This window comes from Elephantulus edwardii, unplaced genomic scaffold (genome assembly GCF_000299155.1).
Source record: "Elephantulus edwardii isolate Elephantulus edwardi_28Jun2011 unplaced genomic scaffold, EleEdw1.0 scaffold00010, whole genome shotgun sequence".
In the NCBI taxonomy this organism is placed as follows: Eukaryota; Metazoa; Chordata; class Mammalia; order Macroscelidea; family Macroscelididae; genus Elephantulus; species Elephantulus edwardii.
This window is the reverse complement of record NW_006399760.1, coordinates 17990560-18008311: the sequence shown is the minus strand read 5'-3', so window position 1 is coordinate 18008311 and position 17752 is coordinate 17990560. Positions and strand designations below refer to the sequence as shown.

Below are 17752 nucleotides of genomic sequence, written 5' to 3'. Positions count from 1 at the left end.
ACTTCGATGGTGGCCTAAAATAACCTCTATTGTTTAGAAATCAGTCTCATTTTTACAGTGGGAGTCGGTTAATATTTCCAGGTACTACCCGCCTTTATTGGCCACATTCTTTAAACTTTTTCTTTATCTTCCAATCTGAGTCCAAGGTGGTGCAGGTTGGTTCATCAGATGTTTTCATGTCTTCAACTTCCAATAATGTAGCCTGAAACACATGTTAAATATACAAACTCTGTCTTTAAATGCTAAAAGCGTCAAATTTTAAAACTAAATAAACAAATGTACAACATCATTTTTCTGATCTCTGCCATCAAATGTACCAAATTCAACTTGTTTCTTTGTCCAACTTGATCCACTTAATCCAGTTAAATAAATTTCCTGGTTCCTTCACTATATGTAGTTTTCTAAATACTAGATACAGAACCACAATTATGGCTCTATACACACGTACACACACAGCATCCTAACATTCATCACCTAACATGAAAGGTTGCGTGGTGATCCAATTATATATTATTCACTCTACTTCTCTTTTCTACTCTGTGCATTGGTCTAAAATCTGGGTATTAACCCATATTTTAAAAAATAAGAAAAAAGAAAGAGAAAAGAAATAGTACATCCTCAGTTGTAAGACAAAACATTTCTTTTTAACCTCAGTTATTGATCATAAGATTGGGAGCTGGTTTATAGTCAAGATATTACAAAAGTGCTATATTAAGGGATGCTCTCCTAAGTTACTGAGTTACAAGGTGCCGTTTAGGGAAGGCATATTAACTTGAAATAACAGTAACCAGTGTTAGTGCTGAATACTTAAGTATGTCTTCATGAGAGAGTTGTTAAAAAGAGATGGCAAATAAATTTTTAAAAGTTTCAGTACTTAATCCTGCCTGACAAAGAATATGATGCCACAGTTGGTAGTGTTAGTTGTTGTAAACAAGTATTTCAAAGCTGAATTTAATAGACAGTATTATATATAGTGCAGTAACATTGTAAGATTCAAGAGAATACACTAAAAGGTGTTATTTTTAAAAAGTTTTAATAATACTGAGATGACTTCAGATATTAAAGAAATGAACCAACAGTTTGTAAAACTGAATTGAAAGAACTTTAGATAAGCGTATTTCAGTTATCATATACAACTTTCTTAGCAAATTAGAAAGTATAAGACAAATAATGTCTTAAAAATCCCAATGTTTAAGTAGATACCCCCCTTGAATTTTCTGGATTTCCTCAGTGGGAGAGCAGGTTATCACGTGTTCAGGCTTATGTTTAAAGTATGATAGAAGTGTATTCTTATTTAACTGAAGGTCAGGGATGACAGGTATGAGAAACATAGGCAGCTAATGAAAAGGATTACCAAAAATTCATTGGAGAAAAACTGAAGTGTTAACAAAGGTGCCAAGCAGTAATCCCCAATTGAGTCTCAAACTAATTAATGGGCATTGGTGGTCCCATTCCACATTTTACTTCTAACAGAATGGTGTAATGGTAGAAAAATAGATCTTTTTCTGTCTTCCATCCACTTTACTTGTTTTTTTTACTGTGGTAGAATATTTTTATTTTTTTCCTGTTATTATTATTATTTTCAATGAACATTTACAGAGATTGTGGATTTCCATTCATTTATTGTTGCACTTTTCTCCCTGCCCACCCCACCCCTACCCCCAGTTCACTCTTCTTTAAAAGCAAAAGAAAAACTCTTTCATTAGTATACAATCCCCCCTGCACCCTCCCACCCTCACCCCGAGTATACTCCACTCTGCAACCCTCATTTTAAACTCTTAGGATAATCATAATGCCCTAAAATATATTATTTTTAAACTGTTCTCTCCCTCATCGGCTTCAATGCAGCATACATAATTTATCCATTTTTTTCTCAGACTTAACCCCACCCTGATGTCAGCCTCATTCTACAACAGTGGCACCATGCAGTATTTGTCCTTTTGTGACTGAGATATTTCACTCAGCATAATGTCCTCCAGGGTTACCCATTTTGTGTAATATTGCATGAGTTCCTTGTTTTTCAATGCAGCATAGTATTCCATTGTGTGAATATACCACAGCTTCTCTATTCATTCGTTTGTTAATGGGCACTTGCTGTTTCCAACTCCTTGCTACTGTGAACAAAGCCACGATAAACTTGGGTGTGCATATATCTGCTTGGGTGGCAGTTATGGTCTCTTTAGGGTACATTCCCAGTAGTGGAATTGCTGGGTCAAATAGTATCTCTATTTTCAACTTTTTGAGAAAGTTGTGTTCCACAGTGTCTTCAACCACTGTCTTCCACTCCCACCAACACCATTCACTTTACTTTTAATGATACTCTTGCTGTTCAGTTTTGTTTATTCATGTTTCACTCAACAGTTGGTGAACAGCTACCATGTAGTAGTAATGTGCTAAGTACTAGGTGTAAAAACAAAAAAGGGTATGTTATTACTTTGGCCAAAACCCAGTGCAATGTCTGGACAGAGGAGTTGCCGAAAGAAGCACAGAAAGGAAGAAAAGAAGAAAAAGGAGTCCTAAAAAGTGGCAAGTCGTAAGGCAGGGCCAATCTTTTGTTCAAGGAGTTCACAGACTACTGGAGATGTAACAAGATCTGAGGAGACATCTTGGATTCTTGATTTTATCAAGTGGCAAGTGGCCCTATGATTTAAATGTTTTATTTATGTTTAAATTTTTATTTTAAAAAGTCTCTTTTTATTAATTAGGTTTGCCAGAAGACATCTCTTTCATGGCTCCTGACCATTAGACTTGGACTTGTTTCCACTTTCTGTACTTTTTTTGCATTTTCTAAACATTTGTTTGCCAGCCCTTAAATGTGGCACAAATCTCCCTGTTACTGGTTGGCTCTCTCCAGTAAATAATTTGTGAATCTTCCACATGACAACAACATTGCATGATTCCTGCAAAAAGTCGTCCTCACTTTTCAGAATCATAATTATAAATATTCGATGGCCTGGTTTTGCTTAGACCAGAAGTTCTGAAAGAATGATCTTGGGACAAGGACCATCATTATTCTCAGGAATGCTTGGGAACTTTTTAGAAATAAGAATTTACAAGCTTATCTCTAGATTTTCAGAATCAGAAACTCTGGCACAATCTGTACTAGAGCAAAATATTTTCTAAAGAATGATTAAGTTTGATATCCACCAGAACTAATTTGGACCCTTCCCAAGACATAGCTTGTAGTGTCCAAGGGTTTAAATATTAAAATGCCTCTCCTATTCATTCATTTTGACTCTGCCACATGGATGGGTGAAAACATACCATTAGGGTATGTTAGCCTATCCACAATGGGACTGAATCTTCTTGCAACTAAACTGAGTTAATTCAGTGGCAGATTTTAGAGAATCTCTTTACCAGCAAGGAAGCAGCAGAGAACACAACACAGACCTTTTGAGGCCAGGTAGACCTACAGGAGAGCAGCAGAAGGTGCAGCAGAGAACCTGATATGAGACACCCCTGAGCTAGGACTGCAACCGTATGGAACCAGAACCAGAGGCCTTTGATCAGATTTGCTGAAGAAATTGGGGAGAGCTATGGAGCACTGGCTAAAGTTACAAGGCTGAAGGGCCTGTGAGCACACTGCAGATGCTGTCCTGACTAAGAAACTGTCAGTCAACAAACTTCCCTAATACACCCTACAATCATGACTATGGTTCTGTGTGGTCTGTGAACTATTGCTATGGATTAAGGATGCAGTAGAGCAGGAAGATTTGTGTTGGTAGATGTAGAAGCTTTGGGGGCATAGTAAAAAACCCTCATGGAAATTGGTTTTGTGTTAAAGATGCTGCTGGGGACAGTGTGCCTTTGTGGAGTTAGTAAAGTCAGATATGGCTGTCCCCACACTGCCTTGACTTTTTCCACATGGCCCATTTGTTTTTCTTCTCAATGAAGAGCAAGCAGCTGTCAGTCTACTTTTTCCCTCCTTTTCATTCTTTCTTTCTGTCTGCCTGAGTCTTTTATAGGCAATTGAATTTAAAAACTGTCGGAATCTCTCAGAAAGAAAGGGTCCACTAATCATCTAGTATTATTTTTCGGTCAATGGCAGTATTATATTTTCCCAATTATAACATTCACTTTATGAATCTGGAAAATATCAAGATGTCTAAAAATGAAAACAAACAAACAAACAAACAAAAAATGACTGTAATCTCACTAGTTAGTAAAACCCCCTGCAAATGTGAATGTATCATCTCTCAATTGTCAGTTTTTAGCTTTAAAAGCACACACACATATATATAAATTCACTCATCCATTAATTGCTATGGAATTAGAACTGATTCAAAGATGACTCTTAAATAAAAAAAACAATTTATTAAGCGCTGGTGGCTTAGTGGCAAGAAGCTGCACTGCAATCCCAAAGGCACAGGTTCAGAGCCACCAGCTGCTCTGTGGGAAAAGAATGGACAATCTCTTCCCATGCGATTAACTGGCTCTGAAGACCCACTGGAGTGTCAGCTATGGGTCAATTACAACTCTATGGTAAACAACAACAACAACTACCATCGCAAATTTATAATGCAAGCATCTTGTCATTTTTGCTTATTTTTTTAAAAAATAAAAGGCTCAGAAAATATTAAAAATTAGTTAAATACTGTCCTCTCTCATTCTCATTCCATTTTTCTTTTGGCCCTAATTCTCCTTCTTTCTGTCTCAAAGGCAACACCACTGATTATGGCCTGTGTTATTCAAGGCCTTGTTTTTTATATGATTATTTAAAATATGTATATACATAAACAATATTTTTACTGCTTTATAAGTTTATTCTGCAACTTACTTTTTAAAACTTAATATTGTCTTTAAAACTCTTAATTGAGATATATAGATTTATAAATCTATAAATCCAACTCATAAGTTTTTATAAACAATACTATCCAATCATATGATTATACAACCTATTATTTGTTGGTATATCAATCATATTAAAGTTACTTTGAAGTATATACAAATTTTTCACTTTATTTTATTTTTTTTACTTTTTTCCCCCCATCTTTTTTTTTTAAATTAAATTTTATTCGTTTTAATGAACATTTACAGAGATAAATTTTTCACTTTAGTAACATGGCCAATTGCTCTCCAAAGCAGCTGAACCAATTCCAACTTTTCCTATGACTAAATCAATGTATTTAAATAATGACTCATTAACATTTTGTATTTTATTTTGAGTGTTTTACCATATTAAATATTTTTCCAAAACACAGTTTTTAATTAGTTAGTAGTATTTTGTTGAATAGATGTTGTTGCTAAGTGCCACTGAGTCGTACATGACTCATTGCGACCCTATGAATGAAAAGACCTGAACACTTGTATAATTTTCATCATTTCTCCAATTTCATAGAGTTTCCGGAGGCAAGCTATTTTGGAAGTGGGTGCCACTCCTGTTTCCAAGCTTGTTTTAATTGGGGAGTTCCACCAAACACTGTCCACTATGGGGAAACATTATCACATTTGACACATCAGTGTCACAGTGTTCAACATCACAGCAACCACAAGTTACCTCTGTATAGCAAGTGGACAGACCAGGGCTAAACCACTTAGGAGAATATTGGACCAAAACCAATTAAAACCAGGCCTGAGGGCCACAGATTAAAATTACCCACCTTTGGCTTGGTAGCCTTACTCTCTGTCCACTAGGCCAACTGAGCTTTCGCTATGTTATTGTTAAGCGCAATCTATTTTATAGATAGAGATTTTCTTCCAGATTTTCATTGTTCTTGTTATTGTTATGTGCCACCAAGTTCCTGCAATTCACAGTGATACTATGGACAATAGTTCTTAACTTCACCTGATCCTGACCCAGTTTGCATCCAACACACCTACCCGCATAACTCAAGTTACTATGTCAATTCATCTCATCCAGGTCCTTCCTCTCCTGTGCTGTCCCTCCACCCTTCCAAGCATGATGTATTTCTCCAAGGACTGGCCCCTCCTGGTAACAAGTATCTGAGATGGAGCTTTAAAATCCTTGCCTCCAAGGAGCAGCTTGGTTTCACTCTCTCCAGTATAGACTTGTTTGTTCTAGTGATCCATAGTATGTTCAATACTCTGCTCTAGCATCACAACTCATGGACATGATTCTTCTTATGTTATCCTTAGTCACTGTCCAGCTCTCTGATGCACAGCAGGTAATTGTGAAGATAATGATCTGAAATGGGTGCACCTTAGTCTCTAGACTGACACCATCGTTTTTTAGTATTTTAAGGGTCCCTGACAGCAGGTTTCTTCAATGCAGTTCATAGCTTGATTTCCCGACTGCTGGGGTCAACAAGAGTATTGACTGTGGAGCCAAGTAACCTCGATCTCTATCTATCATGGTGCTGTCAATTGCTCCAATGGTGAGAATCTTTGTCTTCTTGATGTTGAGTTTCAAACCATACTGAAGATGACAGTCCCTGACATTCTGCAGCAAATGCTTCAGGTTCTCCTCAGTTTCAGAAGACAAGGTTGTGCCATCTGTGTATCACAGGTTGTTGATGAGTCTTCCTACAATCCTGATGCCACATTCTTCCTCATAAAGTCCAGCCTCCTAAATGGATCTATTTTGTACATAGATTGAAAAGGTATGCAGACAGAATGCATCCCTGATGCACTCTTTTTCTGATTTTGAACTATTTAGTGCTTCCTTGCTCTGTTCTGAGCAATGCTTCCTGGTGCAAATATAGGTTTTATATGAGCACAATCAAGTGTTCTTGGATTCCCAGTCTTCTCAACGTTTGCCACAATTTGTTGTGATCTATGCAGTCAAATGCCTTTGCATAGTCAGTGAAACACAGACACTCCTCTACTACTTTTTGCTTTCAGCCAAGATCCATCTGATATTGGTGATAATGTCTCTAGTGCAATGGCTTCTTCTGTTAGTTCTCTGTTTATGCACTGTTCCAGTAATTTTTTAAAAAAATAATCTTCAGCAGGATTTTGCTTGTGTGTGATATTGTTCAATAATATCCACACTCTGTAAAGTCACCTTTATTGGAATGGAAATAAACACAGATCTCTTCCAGTCAGTTGGCCAGGTAGTTGTCCTCCAGATTTCTTGGCACAACATGGTGAGTGCATCCAGAGCAGTGTCTATTTGCTGGTATACGTCAACTGACAGTCCATAAATTCCTAGGGCCCTGTTTTTTGCACATGCCTTCACCATTTATTATAAATATCTCTGTATAAAAATCTGTGCTCAGCTTGATAATTCCCTAAAAATTATTTGCTAAATTAGAACGGAATAATTTTAGAGGTCTTGATACATTTTGTACAGTACCAAAAAAGTAGTTTCAGGAAAGAATTGGACTTAAAAGTTTTGAATGTCATTTTTATTACACAGGTAGTATTCTACTTGCCTCTAAAACTCTGTGACTTTATCTCTTTACAGAAACACTATCTGAGATTTAGTTAAGCTTTGTCTTTATGAGTGTGCTATGATAGCAAACTTTCCCCTCTCTTACGAACTTAATATTTACTATATACTACCTTGTGTTTGAAAATGGAAATTCCTGTAAAGACTGTTACAAACAATGTGCCTTTACTACTTGGTTTAATTTCAACAGACACAGGCTAAAAGAAAGACCATGTTGTGATCTGAAAGGCATCTGTGTCTCACAAATAGTCAATATTCAGGATATAGGCATGATATACGTTCATCAGCAATAATATATTCAGTTCTTAAGCAAAAACAGTAAAAATAAAAATCAGTTCTTCAACAATAATATTAAAGCTCAAAGTGTGGTAATGGAGGTGGAGGAATTTGTGTTTTGAGGGGGATATCTGTCTGAATTCTATCAATTTTAAAAAATTTCCCTGCAAATTAAATTTGCAAATTACTCTCAGAAAGAATTGGCTTTTGGTGAGTTGGATTTTAGTGACTTCATTTTCTTCTTTTCAAATTGCCTGCATATGGCCATTCAAAACTTCAATTTGATGTCACCATCTCAGGAAGTTAGGCCCAGATCATCAAATATAAATGGTAGGATGCTAATTCATATAATAGGGTACTTTCATTTGGTTTTACTGACAGTCTTGTCAAGTTAATGAAGAACATGCCACCTTGTGCAATTTTAAATACATATTTTAAGTTATATTGAAAACATCACAATGAATAAATGTCAGAAAATACATCATGAAAACATAAATAGCTGATCTTTATAAATACTGCTGAATAATAGCAAATGCTATATAAGGTCTTCTTTTTTTACATTTTTAATTTTTTTGGTAATTTTTAAAAACTGTAATAATTTTAATGAATATTTACAGAGATTTTGGATTTCAATTCTATATAAGGACTTCTTGAATCACAACAACAAACTTAAATGCCAGTAGGAATAATGAATTGTTTTTGAGTCATAGGATATTTAGAACAAATTGTTAAAATGTTTATAATGGTCACACATTCATCTTGTGCCCAATGGAGATATTTAGATATACCTTGGGATACAATTAATATGCAAAATACTAATTTTTCCTTTGTGCCTTAGCTGATTATGACTTGAGTTAAAATAGGGTGAAAAGGAAGAGAAAGACCTTGTTGCACAATAGGGTGAATGTGAAATGAATCTTGACTGCTAAATAAAATTTCCAAAAGGGGGGAAATACTAATTTGTCAATGTAAAGGATATAAAATACCAATATTGGATGTGCTGAGTGACATCTAAGTGACTATTTATACCTTTAAATGATTATAACTTCTTATTGTTATGTGCCATCAAGAGCCCTAAAACCTGTTTTATCCTGTGCAAACCTCACTGTCTCTGACACACCTACCCTCATTACCCCAGTCACTGAATCAATCCATCTCATCAAGGGTCTTCCTCTCCTGCACTGTCCCTTCACTCTCCAAAACATGATGTCTCTCTCCAAGGACTGGTCCCTCCTTGCAACATGCCCAAAGTATGTCAGACGAAGCTTCAGAATCATTGCCTCCAAGGAGCAGCCTGCTTTAACCCTCTCCAGGACAAACCTGTTCGTTCTCCTAGCAGCCCATGGTATATTCAACACTCTTCTCCAGCAGCAGAGCTCAAAGGCATCAGTTTTCTTTCTATCATCCCTTGTCACTGTCTAGATCTCCGACACATAGCAAACAATTACGAAGACTATGGCCTGGATCAGGTGCACCTTAGTCTCCAGCCTGACACTGTTGCTCTTTAGTACTCTGGAGAGTTCCCTGATAGCTGAATTTCCCAATGCAATTCGTCTTTTTTCCTGGTTGCTGGTACCAAGAGTAACTAAAATTGTTAAATATCTCGATCTCTTCACCATCCATACTGATGCTGATAATTGGCCCAGTGGTGAGAATCTTTGTTTTCTTGATGTTGAGTTTCAATCCACATTGAAGGCTGCAGTCCTTGACCTTCTGCAGCAAGCACTTCCAGGTCCTCCTCAGTTTCAGCAAGCAGGGTTGTGTCATCTGCATAACACAGGTTGTTGATGAATCTTCCACCAATCCTGATGCCACATTTTTCATCATACAGCCCAGTGTCCTAGATGATCTGTTCTACATAGAGATTGAATAGGTATGGAGACAGAATGCATCCTTGGTAGAAACCATTCCACATTTGGAACCATGCAGTTTCTCCTTGCTCTGTTCTGACGACTGCCTTTCATTCAAGTATAGGTTTCGCATAAGCACAATCAAATGTTCTGGGATTCCTATTCTTCTCAGAGTCAGTCACAGTCTGTTGTGATCCATACAGTCAAAAGCCTTTGCATAGTTAATGAAGCACAGATAGATATTCTTCTGGTACTCTCTGCTTTCAGCCAAGATCCATCTAACATTAGCTATCATATCCCTAGTACCACGACCTCTTCTAAATCCAGCCTGCACATCTGACAGTTCTCTGCTGCCATATTGTTCCAAATGTTTTTGGATAATTTTCAGCAGAATCTGGCCTGCACGTGATAGTAATAATATTGTTTGATAATTTCCGCACTCTGTTGGGTCACCTCTTTCTGGAATGGGAACAAATATCAATCTCTTCCAGTCAGTTAGCCAGGTGGCTGTCCTCCAGATTTCTTGGCACAACTTACTGAGCACATCCAGGGCAGCATCTCTTTGTTGAAATATGTCAACTGGTTAAAGATAAGTCCACTGCATTTCTGCATTTGTGAGAGCGAATGTCTCCATGGTCTTCAATTTAGAACAATTCCTACGTAAGACTTAAGTCTACACTTAAACACCAAACAATCTATGAAAGATATAAATAAGAATATTAAAAAAATAACAGCAGCAATAGTATTTCAGAAAGTAATGTATGAGTGGTTATAATTACCATTTGTTTGGGTAATAAAGGAATGTACTAATAATCTATTATTAAAAATGTGCCAATTAGTTAAATCATGCTTTCCAGACTTTAAATGTCATTCAACCTATATATACTTTTTTTAAAAATTATGAGTGTATTTATTTAGCTGTTAGATCTTTTCTAATTTTTTTAATCTTCTAATAAGTGGGCCCCATTTCCATTTTGGTTCTATTTCCATTTGGCTCTTACCTTCACTGTGCAGCCACATCTTCCAAAATACATCAGTCAGATATATTCTCTGTAAGAGACCCTATAGTTCTGGCAGCCTCTACACACTCATTTAACTCTATGCAAAATGTGCACATTTATTTTACACACTTGCATGAGGATAACCTTAGCACAGCATTCCAGTTCTGGTAATTAGCACAAGAAACCCTCACTTTTAAAGTGAGTAAGACTGTAAAAGTCCATGGACTGTATGAATGAGAAATCATATTCATTTTAGTGGCTACATTTCCCACAAACTCTGAGCTGACATTGACTCCTAAGTGAGGTTTGGTCTTAGTGTCAAGACAACTCTTCCTCTGGCTTATAGTCTCCTTTTGGCAGGAGGATCATTTACACTGGCCATTTCTTGCCCTACAAATTCAACAGTTTAAATATTCTAATGGCACAGAAGTCTCTTGGGCACTAAATGATAAGCATGGTAATTAGGAAATGGTCACAAATACATTATGACTCGCTTTGACCAATGGGGTGTGATGAACGTGATGCTGCTCAAGTTCAGAGACTAAACTTCAAGAGGCATTCCATCTTCTCCTGTTGGAAAACATGAGCAACTTTAAGCAAGTCCCTCTGAGGATGAGACAACATGTGGAGAGATTTCCCACTGGTGCAGCTCATGCACCCCACAGATAAACAAGCTCACCTAACAACATGGAAAACTGGGTAAGCTGTCTGAATGAAGCCCATGCTACACTGACTCTTGAGTATTAGTTCTTAAGATTAAAAAAAAAAAGTACTGGTAACAATCTAAAAGTCCAAAGTAGTACTTTATATAAAATGAATTAAGAGTACTAGGGGCTGTGCAGCACTACTGGCTAGGAGAACAGCTCTGGAGCCTGACTGTCTGTGTATGAATCTTGGCTCCATCTTTTATTAGGTTGTGACCTTGGGCAAGTTTTAAAATTTCTTTCTGTACAAAAGGGAGATCATAGCTTTATTGGGTTTTTCTGGGAATAAAACAAATTAACATCTATAAAGTCATAAAACAGTATCTATGAACTACATGGTATCCAATTGTGATTATTTATACATAGTCATTAAAATCATGTTATAGAAAATTCAATAGGATTCGGGGATGATCCAGGACATTGTTAGCTGAAAGCACATTACAAAGTTGCATAGCTAATTATAATCTTAGTGCTAAAATGCTACTAGTTTTTGGGGACAGAGGCATGGAGCAGAGCTGTGCTTGCCATGGCTATCTCTAGGTAGTATGAGCATGGGTGGCTTTGATTTTCTTTGCTGCTTTTCTTTATCTTCAAAATTTTCTATAGTATAACAAATTATTCTATGCAGACCAATTTAAGAAAGAGAGAAAAAAACCCCCACCATACCAAAAAATAAACAAAAATGCATCAGTATTTTAAAAAAAGTTTTTTCCTATAGTACATTTACATTGGGCCCTTTCTTCCCTTACAAATTCAACAATTTAAATATTAGCAACAGCTAAATGATAGGAAAATATTTGTAAAGTATTAACTGTTTAACTATGTTGGTGTTAGGTGTCATCAAGTTTATTTTGGTATCACAATGACTCTACGTGACAGAAAACAACTGCTCCTACAGGGTTTTCAGGCCATATTCTCTCTTGGAGCAAGAATATGGGTGAATTCAAATGGTCTACCTTTTGGTTGGTAGCTGAGTGCTAAACCTGTAAAATTCACTAATTAATATTTCCTTAAAAAACATTAGAGAAAATAACATCTTATTAATGGAAACAGTCATAAACATTATGTAAGTATAAGTCAATATTGTTGTTGTATACTGTTGAGTTGGAATTGACCCACAGCTGACCTTCCAGTAGGTTTTCAGAGGCAGTTAATCACATGGGAGGAGACTATCCCTACTTCTCCCCCAGAGCAGCTGGTAGCCTCAAACTGCGTGCTTTCGAGATTGCAGTGCAACTTCTTGCCACTAGGCCACCAGAGCGCCCTAAATCAATATTAACACTATTATTTATTTTTCTATTTTAGTCAAGCAGAGAAAAAGCTATAAAGTCAGAAAGGCCTTTTCCTTCATGTGAATTACTGCGCACAACAGAGATTTCTCTATTGAGCTAGTCATCTCATACTGACAGCAAAGCAGCTGGAACTTGAGAACATCAAGTCACTTTTTCTCTATGCCTTTACAATATATAAACAGAAAATGAGCTTATGCTTAGTAGACCTGGGTTTTCTTAAAAGCCTAAAGGTCATCACCAGGTCTCAAGAATACATTCTTTACAAAATGTTGAGAGAACTGGTCACATCAAAATTAACTGATAAAGTCATTATAATTCCAAGGGAAAAGGTATTTATGATTTTCATAAATCAACTATCAGTCTATTTTGGAGGATTTTTGTTTTTTGTAGGATACTGAAGTTTCTCACGGGCAATACTGATAAAGAAAACTAACCTGCATTTATATACCCTATTTAAAAACGTTCTAAACTAGCTGTTAAGGTATCACTAGCTTTACTATGTTATCATAATAACTTAAATTTTTGTCACTTAGATGGAGCTCAATATATTCAGGTGAAGTTATTTTTGAAAAATATTGTTGTTCTCTAAGCTTTAAGAATAAAACAACTGTGAATCATTCCAATTATGGACTGTACAGCTGAGCATTCAAACAACTAATGTTTTGGGGTGGTTTTGGCTATAAAATTATTTAGCACTCATAAACCCATTTAAAGACAATGTATGCGTAAGTATACAGGCATGCTCAAGTACAATCAACATCTGTAACAAACATAAACACTACTAAAATAGAATCAATTATTTGGTAAAATCTCAGGAAACAAAAGGGAGAAGATCAACTCTCTGTGGATTCTAGGAAAGGGAGTCCAAAGAGCATATAATTTTCAAGACGCATGAAATAAACAATATTTTATGCTGTTAATAGCACTTGCATCAGGAATAAAGCAAGTAAACAGTAATGTTCATGGATATTTAGCAATGTTTACTGAAAAATGTCTGAAGGAGACTCTATTTAGCATTGCATGACTTACTGCCATGCTCACTCAGAATGGAAGAGAAAATGTGGCAGCCAAAGAAAACATATACACAAGAACAGACTGAAGAAAAGCAAAACCTGTAGAAAATAGAGTTTGTAATTTGATAAGTAGGTAAGCAAAGTGTGACATTAGGGTCATAAATTGGAAGCATCACACCCACAGAGTATTTCTGGCTTATTTGCAGATAATAACACAAAGGAATTAATTGTCAATATTTAAAAGAAAAGATTTCACATGAAGATTGGATTTCCTGCTTTACCTGAAAAACTGGATAATGTGGGAACACTAGGTCAACATTCCTGCCTTGCCACAATTATCTGGAGTGGAGCAGGAGTTGCTCCTCCAGAAAGGACTTGGCTCTCCAGTGCACTGCAGTGGCTTCCTGCTTCATTCCCACCAGCCTGCCCTCTGTAGGCGCTTGGGTTTCCAACCTCTGGAATAAGAAAGGACCTTGAGATGAGGCTTGAAGGACTCATGGTAAGCCTTCATAAAAGGTACCACTTCTTTATTTTATTTTTATAACAGGCAGTTAATCTACAGTTAATAGTTTCTTCAAAAGGGTGGATGATACAGTCTCTGTAGATTATCAAATAGCATTATCAAGTGTTAGAGGCAGTAAAGCTGTTAAAACCATAAGTTCACACACAAATTGAGTTGACCTTGAGGCTTGAGTAGTGATTCCTGGGTTAGAGCAAGTAGAAGATACAGTGCTGTCATCAAACTTCAGTCCTGGACTTTTCCTTTTTCCATAGCACCACCACATTAGCATTACCTCAGGAATTCACATTGGAATCAAAGGAATCATGAAAACTAAAGAATTCTAAAACTAAGTTACACACAGTCATCACCAAGATTTAGAAAATGACACTGATTATCTGTTTATGGATTTTTAAGTGTTATTCTTCTGCCAAATAAGGATAGGCTTTTAAGTATCTATTTGAGATCTTGTATTACTTCTTATTTGATTTCTCCAAGTTATCAGGAAAACACTGCTGTATTATGTACTCTGCTGTGGGACAAACTAACGAGAAGGCTAGTTAAAATAATCTCTGGGATAGTCTAACTCACTTTGTTCTATTCCCACTTGTCTTTGGACAATCATGTAATTATTAGGCACGATTTCATAAGTGTTCTTTTATAATTTAATAACCTGGAGAGGTTAAAGTATTTTTGTCATTAAAAAAAAGAACTCTTTAAATAAAATATATATGAAAAAATTTATTATATTGGCTCATAAATTGATTGACTATAAATATAGTTTGTGTCACATGCATAAATGTGGGGCTACTAACTGAAAGGTTGACAGTACAAACTCACCAGTTCCTCTTTAAGAAAAAGAAGAAGCTGTCTGCTGTCGTAAAGATTCACAGCCTTTACTCAGTTTTACTCAGTCCTAGAGGTTCATTATGAGTTGGAAATGACTTGAAGGTAGTGGGTTTGGTTTGAGGACTACCAAATTCAAGAGTTTCATCACTCATGAACAGCAAAGTCAAGTTTTTTACTTCAGAGGGCTAAGGACTATAGTTACTCTAGAGGATACTCTTTCACTTCTGCATCTTCACTGAGAGCCAGTCTACCCTTCCATGTGTGTCTGTGCCACCTCTTAACTACATCTTTGCTCACGAGAAAACTAGGAATTATCTGAGCCAAAGCAGGACAAAAGGTTGTGTAGATAGAATTTGGCAGCCTGCCTGTGTCTCAGAAAGCTGCCTTAGAGACAAAGGAACACCCAACTTACAAGGGGTCAAGGTCAATGATTACACTTGTAACAAGGATCTTAGAGTAACTAGTCAAGGCACTTATGGCATTATATTTAATGTATTAAACATTCATTGGAAAGATTGTTATTGATAGTGGAGACTTAAAGACTACACTTTCCATCTCATGAAGCTTACTGCCTTGGAGCAGAAGCTGGAGAAATACTCAGGTAAGATGATTTCAGCCATTACAGAGTTAATGGAATACTAAATATTAACAAAGAAGGAGTTAATATGTTAAAGGCCCAAGGAAAGATGATAGGAAGGATTCATTTAGGCATGTAGAGGTTAGCTAGGCAACATCTTAATCCTTGCAAATGATCTTATTCCAAAAGATTAAAATGGAAGGCTTTACATTTTCATCTGTTAATATTTCCAATATTGTACTTATTTTTAGCTGGAAAGAAAGCATAAAGGCGAAGAGGGGTGCAAGCGCACGCATTGCCAGTCTTGGGACCCCTTTCTGAGACTATGGCACTCAACAAGAATCACTTGCAAGGCGGCAGAGTGATTGTCAACAAAACTGAGAGCATCCTGAAATCCTAAGACCCTGTGCAACTTACACTCAATGACATGGAAAAGTGCCTGAAGCCTTCTAAGGGACCAAGAAAGTCACTGCCTACCCGACCCCCTACTGGGTCACTGTTCTGTTCAAGGGGGAAGGATGCCAGGCCATCCTCCATGATGTCCTTCTATCTGATGAAGGACTGTGAGATCAAGGCGCCTGTGTTCCATGCAAACTACATCAAGGGGACCGTGAAGGGCAAAGCCAGAAATGGCTGGGACGGCTCTGCTTCCTACAAACTGACCGTTACAGCATGGGGTGCCACTGAGTTCAGATGGTGAATGTTGCAGGTGGCCTTGCAAGCATCCCGAGGTGAAGTCCTCAGTGGAGCCTATGGGGACTCTACGTGCCCAGCAGGGCCTGTGTCCTTTCCTCGCCCTCCTGGCTACCCCTATCTACTGCCTCCCACCTGGCTTCTATCCGAGCTCTCCTATGATGAACGGGGTCGGGGTCATGGTGTACGTGAAGTACCCACCCACCCCCTCCACCCCATGGAGCTTCCAGTCAGTGGCCTGACGTCCCTTTCATCCATGCAGCCGAAGCCAAGGCCGCAGAAGCAGCTCCCAGCACCAATTACAACCCAGGCAACCCACACAGTGTTTACATGCCCACAAGTAAGCCTCCTTCTTCCCCTCCCCTGGGACCAAGAATGGGGGAGGCCTGGGAAGGGCCTTGTGCTTCCTCTCACTTGGAAGATAAACAATAGCAGCAACTAGTGTAGAGGAACCCTTCCAGTTTCCCTGCTAGCTGAGAGGCCAAGGACACTGTCAGCTGAGCTTCTTTCTCCATCTCTGGGGCTTGGCCTCAGGGACTTGGGATGTCCCCGCTACTTCCTGTTTCCCTCAAGTAGCTTCTTCCTAGGGTGTGACTCTGGCCACCTCTTCCATCTCTGTCTAGTTTTTTCTTGGTGGCCACTTTCTGTCAGCTTGACCCTCATCTCCTGTGCTTGATGGGCCAGCCCTGCCCTGTGTCTTCCAGACCTGCAAGCGGCACTGTCAGGCCAGACCCACATTTCTTCCTCTGCCCTGCCTGTCCCTTCTTGAGGCAGAGGTCCCACCCCAATGTCCATTTTTCAGCCAACATTCTGTTCCCAGCACAGGCCTGGCCCTGGTCATGTCACCATGTCTTTCCCGTCCTTGGTAACACTGGCCCCTCTGACTTGTTTGTAGAGAGCTTTACTGGGAGCTGCCAGACATTGAGTGGCATCAGGCCCACGCCTCAGAGCTGGTATGAGGGCCTTCACCTTCCCTGGTCATGCAGCTGCAATTTGTTTCTCTTGCCTTTTCTCATTTCTCTTCCCCTAGAAGGGGCTTCAGGGACTGGAAATGGGGTGCATGTCCACCCTTCACATCCTGCCTGGTTGATGACATGCCTAATGCATTCAAATTTGCTCTCATTCGTTCCTGAACTGGCCCTGATGTGAGAAGAGAACTCCCTATGTATTTGAGAAAAAGCCAGTTAATATATTAAAGTGAAATTAAAAAAAAAAAAGAAAGAAAGCACAACGGTCTCATTTTCTCAGACCTTTTAACCTTGAGATGCAATAAGTCATGAAGCACTAATGAACATTTTCCATGAGAAAATTTGGATGCCTGACTATCATCTGGAATAAAAAAGGATTTAACATCTAGATAAGCAAATATTACTTACTTACTAGAAGAAGTAATATCAAAGGACAATGAATAACTTCAATAAGAAAGTAATTTTTTATATGAATGCACTGGAAAAAAAGATTCTCTTTGAAGGTATGATTGAGAAAGTCTCAGCCTACAGATAAAGTAATTTTAGTCAAATACAGAAACAATAAAACATTTCTTGTGCCATCTCCTAGGAACTGTGGTGAACATCTTATACATACATACTAATTCACATAATCACCTGAACTCTGAAGCCAGATGTTCTTATTTTGCCTTTCTGGAAT

General features: G+C 37.8%; 1 pseudogene; it reads left to right on the top strand.

Moving 5' to 3' along the window:
• Nucleotides 1-15737: 15737 nt before the first annotated feature.
• LOC102847110 lies at nt 15738-16537 on the top strand (annotated as a pseudogene).
• The last annotated feature ends 1215 nt before the right edge of the window (nt 16538-17752 follow it).